Consider the following 10658-nt stretch of genomic DNA (forward strand, 5'->3'; position numbering starts at 1 on the left):
AAACCAAGGTTCATAAATGTTTTGAAACTTCATAAAACAGTGTTGAAAGCGCCCAAATGGTTGTCATTAAAATTAAATCTAATTATAAAAAAACAAAGATTGGTTTAAACAATGTTAGATCATTGTTAGTTCAAGTGTTCACCAGATCATTTCCCCCTATTGGTGAACAATTGAAATTTCTGTATATGGTGTAACCAAACCTCGTTTATTGACTTTGCCAGTTGGTTATGCGCTCAAAACTACCGATTCAAAACAAAATATTTGTTAAGGTATGGAAGCTTCATTAAGCAGTTTTGAAAGCATCTGTCACTATCTAAAAGACATCTTATTAAAATAAATTTGATTTGGGTTTACTTGAATGTGGTTAGGATCTCCCTGCTTTTCTAACACGTGGAGCCACTGTTCATCACTGAAGCAAGTTCAGCTAGTTAGTTATTTTTTTAGACCTCACAATTATCAACAAAACCTCACTATACCTCATAACACTCCACCATACTTCAGTAATTACCAAATGGCTCAAAGCATTGTATGTCCATTTGCTGTCTGAATGGAAAATGGCATGACCAGCATGTGAGTTTGTGCTGTGCAGGGTAGCAGATCTCCTGCTGAAGCTTTGACCTTCCTCTGCTGACTCTGTAGCGAGAATAACAGGTCAGACAGTAGGTTATGGAAGCCATTGCCATTGTGTGTTGTTGTGCTTGTACTAAGATTCTCATAACAATAAGGCTTGTGACCTTTGTGTTGCCTTTCTGCTGTCCTTGGCAACCCCTGACCTTACCAAAGTTCTGCTTCTAGCCATTGATCTATAGCCTGTATACTGTCAGGTCCTGTAGTGGAGAGGCTGACTGCACTCTCTTTTGTGGTTATGAATATGAAACTCTTGTATTCATGAATTTCGAAGTGCAAGCTGCAAAATCATTTCAGTGTGCTTTTGAAATACTTCTAAAAAGTGCTTCCGACTTGCAAGTGTGAGTCAGGCCCTCACACTGTCTGCCAGTAAAGTCTGTCTGTAAACTCTCTCACCTTGAGGCTGAAATATTTTCTTTGCATCTGTTGCTAGTTAGAATTTTACCATTGTTACACACATTCTCAGCATGGCTGTCTCTTGTTAATGATAATGAACCACTTTTATGGCTAAATAGGTTTTTATCAACAGCATATGTGACATGGTGTCTGTGATCACAGACAATAATTTTAAATTGTTCCCCAGTTTCTATAAACAGATAATTGTGTTAATTAATTTTGTTATGAGTAATGCACTTACGGAAGTTTAATGGAGCAAGCTTTGTTAAAGCTGCACTAAATAACATTTTTGTTATTAAAAATTACAGAATTTCTATTAAAAGTCTATTTTCAAACTGTGTTATTGCCTTATCCCAATTCACTACGGCTTCAATACTGATTTAAATTTTGAGTTGTTGGATCTGATTTGGTCAGGCTTAAATAATTTTCATTGCATGTTTACACTCATAAACAACAAGAAAGTCAGTTTATCATGTGTGTGTGTGTGAAAGCTTGAAGCCTGCTGCTCCAATACTTGGTGTTGTACACAGAATTGGAATTAGTCAGCTAACTAACATTTAACATGGACATGCCATGCAAGTTGGTTCTCTCAATGACCTCTGAAGATTCACAAAACAAAGAAACCTTGAACAGCGGGTATCAAGCAGGGAAAGCGACAGAGCCTGTGCCAAAAGCTCCTATGACATTTTGCTCTGATATTTTTTTGTTGGAAGATCTTCTTTCTGTCTGTGAACCAGATCTGCTCTGGTGATCACCTTAAACATGTTGATTCTTCAAACCATGAACCTAACTCGCAAACAAGATCAAAACACAACTGACCTAAAAGAGCTACTTTGCAATAGACATTTCAACCACAGATGGCGATAGTGAGGCCAACGTTTAGTTATGTAGCGGTGAAAAATATACACTAGGTCCGTTCAATTTGACAGTAAGTGCTCTGCGAAGTGGACTTCACTTGGTATTCCACCATCCGAAGGGAGCGAACATGTTTAGGTTGAAGGGCACTGTGAACGGCATAGGGAATAAGGGAACATCGACACATTACTTCACAGGAAATGGAGAGGGAAATTTACCCAGCTGTCATTGCGCATTATCCCAGTACTGAATCTTGTTTATCAAGTACTTTTTTTATTATATTTCATTAGTCACATGTATGCAGTTATTCACAAGTATAAAGTGATCAAGATGCAACAATTACAGTACAACTATCATGATTATGGTAAAATATAATAAAATATATATCTAATCTCATTTATTAAACATTTTAATCTCTATTTTTAAAATCTCATTTTATTTTTCTAATTATTATTAGAATTAGTATTATAAAATTAGATTTAAAAAGAGAGGTTAAATTTTTTTATTTTAAAGAGAGATTTAAATTTTAGATTACTAAAACTGTTAGATTACTAACAGTTTTAGATTAATTTACAATATATATTTATTATTATTATTATTAATATTATTATTATTAGAGGTTTTAAAAAAGGATGTTCTAAAGAAAAAAAAAAGGAAAATCATAAATAAATGTATGTATGTATGTATAGTCAATGTATAGTCAATTAGTTCACCCCTAGAAGTATTAATAGTAGAAACCTGTTTTAATGAAAAAATATTGGCTGTAAAAATATTTATTGCTGGGAAACATTTTTAAGTCACTGGCCATGGGTGGTGTGCCAAAAAGTTTTATTTGTGTCCTATACATATATTAATATGAATAGCTTATAGCTTAGAAAGGCTTACTAAAACACTTCCACCTCTAAATGGTTGATTTAGCAACTAAGCGTTTTCTGTGATAATCAACAGCATGATACAGATCAAATTTTATTGAAGCCAGAATATTAATTTGACCTACTATCAGTAGTGCAGTATTTTAGCTGTTCTTCTGTTTTAATGTAAACTATTTATTACAACAGTCTTTGGCTCAGAAGGCTCTGGCTATATGAACTTGAGTATGTGCATGTGTGTGTGTGTGTGTGTGTGTGTGTGTGATGCTTGTGGCAACAGGATTTCATCTCTACGAAGCTGAAGGCAGGGCAGCTCATATTAGTCTTTTATGTGCTGAGACAATAGCTGCCTTTGTGCAGAGAGAGAATGGCTTGCATTATACGGCTGTATAAGGTGTATTGTGTGTGTACGTATGTGTGTTTTTGTGTTTGTGGGTGTGTATATCTTTTGTGGCTTAGGAAACGGATACATTGGCCTGAATTGCCTTTCAAACACACAAAAACTGCATGTACTTCAACACAAAGATTTGCGTCCTGCTGTTTGAGGGATTTAACTTATGACTTGATGGCCGACGGACCCTCCTTCCCTGAAACCATGGTGACAACAATCAGACGCACCGCAGAGTCGAAGACAGCAAGAACCAACACAAACTCAGAGTAATAGACATTTCGCTCTCTGTGTCTTTGTCTTTCTCTCTTTCCCTCCCTGTCTGTCCCCAATGTGTTTCCAGTCTGCTGAGCTGAAGGTTACTGAGCTCCTCTGTGATCAAAGAGTTTACTATTCAGACCACTGACCCTCCAGCCCACAGCTAACCAGAGCACCCGAGCACTGACGGCCCCTTTACATCTCCTGTTCACTCTCAGCCTCTATTTTCCTGTCCATCTCATACTCGCTTGTGATATATTCACATGTCAGACAGTGTAAAGGAGTATGGAGGAAAGAGAAGGAGGTGTCCCTGCTGTCACTGTACAACAGCTTCACTGCCCCGTTGACAGTGAACATGAAACGGCGGAAACACACTTTAGTTCTGTAATGTGACATTACTAAAAAAAACAAGATATTCACTGAAGAGAAATGTAGATTTGATCAGTTGGGAGTTAATCGAATTGTGAAAAGCAGCATCAGCAGTGTTGACAAAATAAAAATGTGAACATAAATCATACATTTTACATTAAATGTGCAAAAAAAAAACCTCTTTCACATGTATGTATGAACTTCAACTCCAGAGCTGCTCTGACAGTTCATTTCACCATTTCATTTCATAAAACTATGACAGATACACACAGAAACTCAAAGGTCTCCACCTAACCCACCAAAATTAAATTAAAAATGAATTTTAAAACAAAGAAATTAGGACAGAAATATATTACGATAGTACAGTAGAATGTACTTCCCAGAGTAATAATAATACAAATAATACTATGTATTAAAACATCATTTTTCAAGGAATATCACACAATATCTGTTGTCCAATCAATCAATCAGTAAATAACATTTTGGTTACATTTTTAAAGATGAATTAAATTGTTAAAGTGTTGTGCATTCCTTTCATTACCACTGTTTTTGATAATAAATTTGTATAAAATCATAAATCAAGGAATCCAGAAAAAATAAAACATTCAACGGTCAATAAAACCACACACATTTGAAAGAGCACTGCTATTGTTAATAAATTATTAAATTGTTAAAGTTGCATGAATTCTATTAATTACACATTCTTTTTGATTGTTACAATGCAATTAAACAATTGAAACAGAATCTAGAAAAATTAAAACAGAAAACATGAATTCTTGGGAAAAACAAAACAAATGAACTGCATTAATTATAGTCACATGGGCTGGATGTTGAACTGAGTGTTCATGAACCAAGATGGAAAATTTTTAAATGTATACAAATAACGTAAATGGCATTAAAATAAACAGAAAGGCAAGCTATGCATTTTGTGAGTTTACTAATGTGCATGAGAAATCTTTCATAGTTAGAATGTGTGTTAAAGAAAGTAAATGAGTCTGACTGCATATTGACGTTAACTTCAAAAATCAATCTACAATCAGTCTAAAATCAATAATTAGCATTAGCATATTTGGGAATCAATAGACTGCAGTTGGCCGTTCAATTGATAGTGGTTTATCAGTAACCCCATGCATGTCCAGGTTTACTTCATCTAATCCTCCTACAAGTGAATATTCATTCATTCTTTGTAAATATTTACATTGCTCTCTGGCTCAGAAGAAAAACAAGCGCTGATTATGATTATCATTACTGAACATCTTTATGCATTTGCATTTGCTGAATAAAAATCTAGCCTACTGACCGTAGTAATGCTCATTACTAAAATATGCATTTATTCTTTTATTTGTGTTTGTCTCACACTCAGTGGTGTAGGTGGTATGCAGCTGTGATGATGCTGGTCTACAAACAGCATGTTAAATGTTGTTTAATCATGCATAAATGACTTCATAGTGGAAACCATAGTTCACACTGTTCTTTCCTCTTAATCTTTTTATAAATGGCATGTCATAGTTTATTAGATTGGGCACTCCAATGTGGATTGTTGTGTCTTTTGTTCTGTGATTAACGTAGTTCTTTAAATTCTCGTTCACTTCTGTTCACTACTATGCACAATCGTACACACGCTGGCTGGGCTGTACAGAGACTTGTTTGGCAGCTATGCATCCTGCAGAGACCCTAAGGAAGAAAGACCCCCAACAGGCTTTTAATAAACCTTACTCAGACCCCTCGCCCCAAGACACACATAACACAGAATCTGAAGTGCCCCTTCTTCTCAGAAATGTAGAAAAAAGCTTTTGAGAGATGGAGAAAGGAAAATCTCAAACAGGCAAGTCACATTTTTAATAACCTTTTTTCAGTTCTTTTTCTGCCTGCAGACTGATTTTTTTTTTAAAATACAAATATTCCATGTAGTATTTCAATAATTTTTTAATTATAATAATAACTAAATATGACTATATTTTTTTTTTACTTATCGTAATATATTCAGCAATACACTTCTATATAATATTTAATCAAAATTATAAGGATTTATTTATTTTGCCATCACTTGGTAACAAGACATCCAATTGTCCAAAAATCTTTTTACGTTTGTTTTTTAGGAATCAAATTTTCTTCACACCATCACTTGTTTTCATATATGAAATGCATAACTGTGCAAATACTACAGTGAGATAAAGTTGAATGTATGTTCAACCTTATGCAAATGTTTTATATATATATATATATACAGTATACATTTTTTTTTTTTCCATTATGTTCCCATTTTGTTTCATAATGGGGGACATTGCTGTCCCTGTTTGATATGTCATGCTGTCAGCTCAAATACATGATTATGAATGTATACGTTCAGTGTCTGAGCACAGCGTGCGGAGGAGGTTGGAGTTTATTGGTCTGTGGATGTAATAATACACGCAAGTCCTTTGTTCTCCAGTGAATGTGTTTTTATTGTTGTGTTTGCGTGTTGTGATGTGAGTAGCGTGATATGACAGTGATCAGGTGCTCTTGTGTTGTCTGGCTGCTTTTTTGTGGTTGGGTTTTTCCGTGACCCTCCTCCCGACAGCACGCACATGCACTAACACACACTCTGCCCCAGGGACAGGCCCAGGTGACTGTGTGCCAGAATGACGTATGCCTTTAGAGCTCCTTTATGTCTCTGTAAGAAGTGAAGTATAAGCATTTTTACCTGTGCAGACCGACACACAGTCCATCAACACAGCCTAGTGAGAGTGAGTTTATGAAGCGTAACCTTGTGTGCTTTTAACACACACTTCATTTGAATGATGTGTTATTGGCCTAAAGCGAGGGTGTCAAAGTCATCTCAGCGCCTGCTTTTCTCGAGCTAAAAAAGTCCTGAATTAATTTATGCTGCTTTTTGAAATTGGGAATATTAATTAAATTATATATTATATATATTAAAAAATAGTATTGAAAAGAAAAAGAGGATGTTCTTAGCTGTATTTCTTTAGTTGCTTCAATTATCCATCTAAAACCAAACTTTAATATAACACTGAGCCTAAAAAGCAACTTTCCATTAAAGTCGCCTGCTTCTCAGTCAAACTCTGATTCAGTATTAATAATGTATCATTCATGTAGACTTGTAAACAATAATGTTTCAGTTTAATAAATAAATAAATAAAAAATCAGGTACCTAACCATACACTCATTGCAAGAATGAACTGAATGAGTTTTGCTGGAACAAACACCTATGGATCCAGTTTTAGGTGCTGAAATGCTACACATAATTAAATAAACTGGTATCACTTTACAATAACGTACATTAGTTAAGAACATTAGTTAACATGAACTAAGAATGAACAATACTTCTACAGCATTTATTAATCTCAATGCATTTACTAATGCATTATTCAAATCTCAAATTGTGTTAATCCACTATGACCTAACATGAACTAACAATGAACGCCTGTATTATATATAACGTTAACAAAGATGAATATAAAGTGTAATAAATGTATTGATCATTGTTTGTTCATGTTAGTTAATACATTAACTAATGATAACAAATGACTCCTTATTGTAAAATGTTACCAATAAATCATTCTGCTATTTGAGTCATACTATTTATTAGATTAGAAAATTATACAAGTTATTGTTTATTATAAACTTACTAGATTTGGTTTAGCTGAAATAGAGTATTATTTCAAATGAAAATTAAATTTCACAAATAATTACAAAGAATCAGCAAGTGATACATTGAATTAAATGTGAAATTTTGAAATAGAAAGACTGAAACTGTATTTACGTGTAAAACCTACTTCATAATATTTGTTTTATTTTACATCTTTGAAAGAAAAAAGGTTTTAAATAATAAAACAATATTTGAGTATGATTTACAAATCATACTGATCATTTTTGGGTCACACTTTATTTTAAGGTCACTATTAACAAACCATCAACTACGACTTTTGCCTCAATTTGCCTCAAAATTTTGTTGTTGGGTAGGATTAGGGATGCAGAATATGTGCTTTATAAGTAGCCAGTATGTTTTTAATAGGCATTCTAATAAGCAACTAGTTAACAGTAAGAACTGGTCCCTATACTTTCTATTTTATCATATTACATTTGGATTTTTTTACCCTTAAATCATCCCACGGTCCAGAAATGGTTAAAGGCCTCGTGAAAGATATTTTTGCTTTAAACCTCTCAAATACTTTGCTCCATTGACTTCCACTGGAACACTGTATTAATTTCATCATTTCATCATTGCAACATTATTGACCCAGTATATCAATATCTATATCTGTCCATTTATACCTCTAATGATTGTCCAGATTGGCAAGGTTTGGTGTTCTGTTCAATATTTGAATAAAACTTTTATTTTCATGTGGACGTGCCTGAACTTTATCCACCATATTTTGAGGTCCACAATGTGAAAATAATAGCATAAGCCAGTCGTATTGTGATCACTTGAGGATCTAGGCCAAAAAAGGGAAAATAAACACCTATGTACTAACTGTGATCTCACTTTTTTTTTAGACTGGTGTTACATATATTCACACTACAGGATGTAAGTGGCCCAAATCTGAAGGTGCAGTCACACTAGGCTTAAAACTGGTGAAATTACTTCAGACCCTGCAGTGAATATGGGTAACAGGATATGTTCTCACACTCTAGGGCTTGTGTTTTTCATAATAATCAATTATAAAAACATTCTCTATTGATCAAATGTTTTTCCCTGTTTCCAGGAGTGGTTTACACTCTTCTGTTTGTATGCATGTGAAAGATATTTGTGAATAAAACACAAAGCCATGTGTGACTACACCTTGATCCTTTTTGATGCTTGCCGACACCAGTCACAATTTTATCTGCACAGTCTGAATGATATTTGAAAACCTCCAAAAAATGTGGTCCTACGTTAGTGTCACTTCCAATATGCAGCCTTGCAACACTAGTGTGAAATGTTAATGTGTTAAAGTGTCTTTAGCATGACACATCACTGTGTTATTATCATTCATAAAAAATTTTACATTTAAAATTTAAAATGAAAATGAACAAGTCTGTCATCACTTACTCACCCTATGTAATTCCAAACGTTACGTACTTTATGGTGCTTTTTCTTGGAGCTTAAAACTCTGATCCCCATTGCCTATACAGTTTTTTAGCCTTTCTCCTTTCGTGTTCCATAGAAGAAAGAAAGTCATGCAAGTTTGGAACAACGGCAGGGGGCTATTCTTTCAAAAAATGGAGCTGAGGATGCTGATAGATTAAATCGAAATGACAAGAGACACTTTAGATCAAGGGAAAGTGTTGCATTTTTTCCTTTGTAAATGTTCACATATTCAGAGTCTTTTCAGGACTGTGAAAAATCTGATAAAAATCAGAAATGAATGTTAAAGACTACGATTAACATACAGAGTGTGGTCTATTGCAACAATCTACTTAAATTACCAAAATATCCTTATGGTGAATACAATGTGCTGTTATTCTTTGATTGCCTTTAGTGAACGGTAGGTGCACTTTAAAATACTTCTCATTGAAAAAAGTATTTTGTAGCAGACCATGAAGTGTACTGTAGCCACCTTTCCCAGAGAAGAGGCCAAATGATAACGATACCTTTTCACATGAAAGACAGAGGAAGGATTTTGTGCAGCACAGGGTAATTGCTACTTTTTAATCACCGAGAAAAGACTTTGGACATTTGTCAAGACTGTAGCTTTGGGGTTGGGAGATGTTACGTTGCACTTATTTTAGTAGAAGAATCTAATGAAGAAATAGTTATGGCAAACTTCACTCCAGAAAAGGAAAAGAAACTGTCAAAAGTACCCTTTTCTTGATAATTTTGTAAAATCCATTGTAAAATGAGCTTTACATATGTTTATTGGAAAGGGTTTAAACAATGTTTTTCATGTTTGTTCAATGAACCATAAACAATTATTGGCACAGTGTGGAACAGTCCTTAAGACACTGACAGCTTATAGGTGGAAGGCAATTAAGGTCACAGTTACAATAACATAGAACAGTAAAGAGACCTTCCTACTGCTTAAAAAAAAAAAAAAAAAAAAAACACCAGAAGAAAAATTTTCACCTGCACGAACGTGCCATAATCCTGCTGCAGGGACGCATGAGGATAGCAGATGTGGCCAGAGTAATAGCCTACATTGCAATGTAAGACACATAAGACAATGCTACAGGGAGACAGGAAGGACCGTCTTTGCAGTGGCAAACAACGTGTAACCATGCCCCCCCCCCCCCCCCCCCCCCCCCCCCCCCCCCTGTCTTGGAAGAGTGGAGTAAAATCTCACAGCACAAATTTACAAATCTGGTGGAGTTCATGAGTGCCCACATAAAATACTCACTGCAACTTTTGATACTTTTGATTTTTTGTTCAGTATTCCATTTCTGTGTCAAATTCCTGTGAAACGTTTCCAATTTATGCCTGAGTTGTTAAGTTAGATAGATTGCATTACAATCGCAAAAATTGCAATAATGGGAAAATGTGGGATCGTTCACAGAAAATTGCTTAGATTAAACTGCTTGATTCATAAAAATGTATTTTATGATGCCTTTATAACCTAAAGCCTTATGGTTTGGAACAACAGGAAGGTGAGACAATGATAGGGTCCCTTCATAATGGAAATATCAGAACATTTTCATGTCATAATTTTGGCTTAAAGTAGGCTTTGGGAGTTTCATTCAGAACCAACTGGTTCCAGTTTTTTGGTTGTTGTTGTTTTTAAATGCCACAGTTTTGAATAAGAACCGTTTTTCGATTCTCAAGCTTCTTGGAAACATGGGAAATATCACCTAGACTCACCCGCCATACAGTAATTATAATTCAGTTATTTCTGCTTTAAAATAATTTGGTGACCTCTAGAGCAGCATGTATTTGTAAAGGCAAACCCTGTCTCTTCTCTCTATCTCTCTGTTTTTTGCAATAT

This window comes from Barbus barbus (assembly GCF_936440315.1).
Source record: "Barbus barbus genome assembly, chromosome: 23".
Classification (NCBI taxonomy): domain Eukaryota; kingdom Metazoa; phylum Chordata; class Actinopteri; order Cypriniformes; family Cyprinidae; genus Barbus; species Barbus barbus.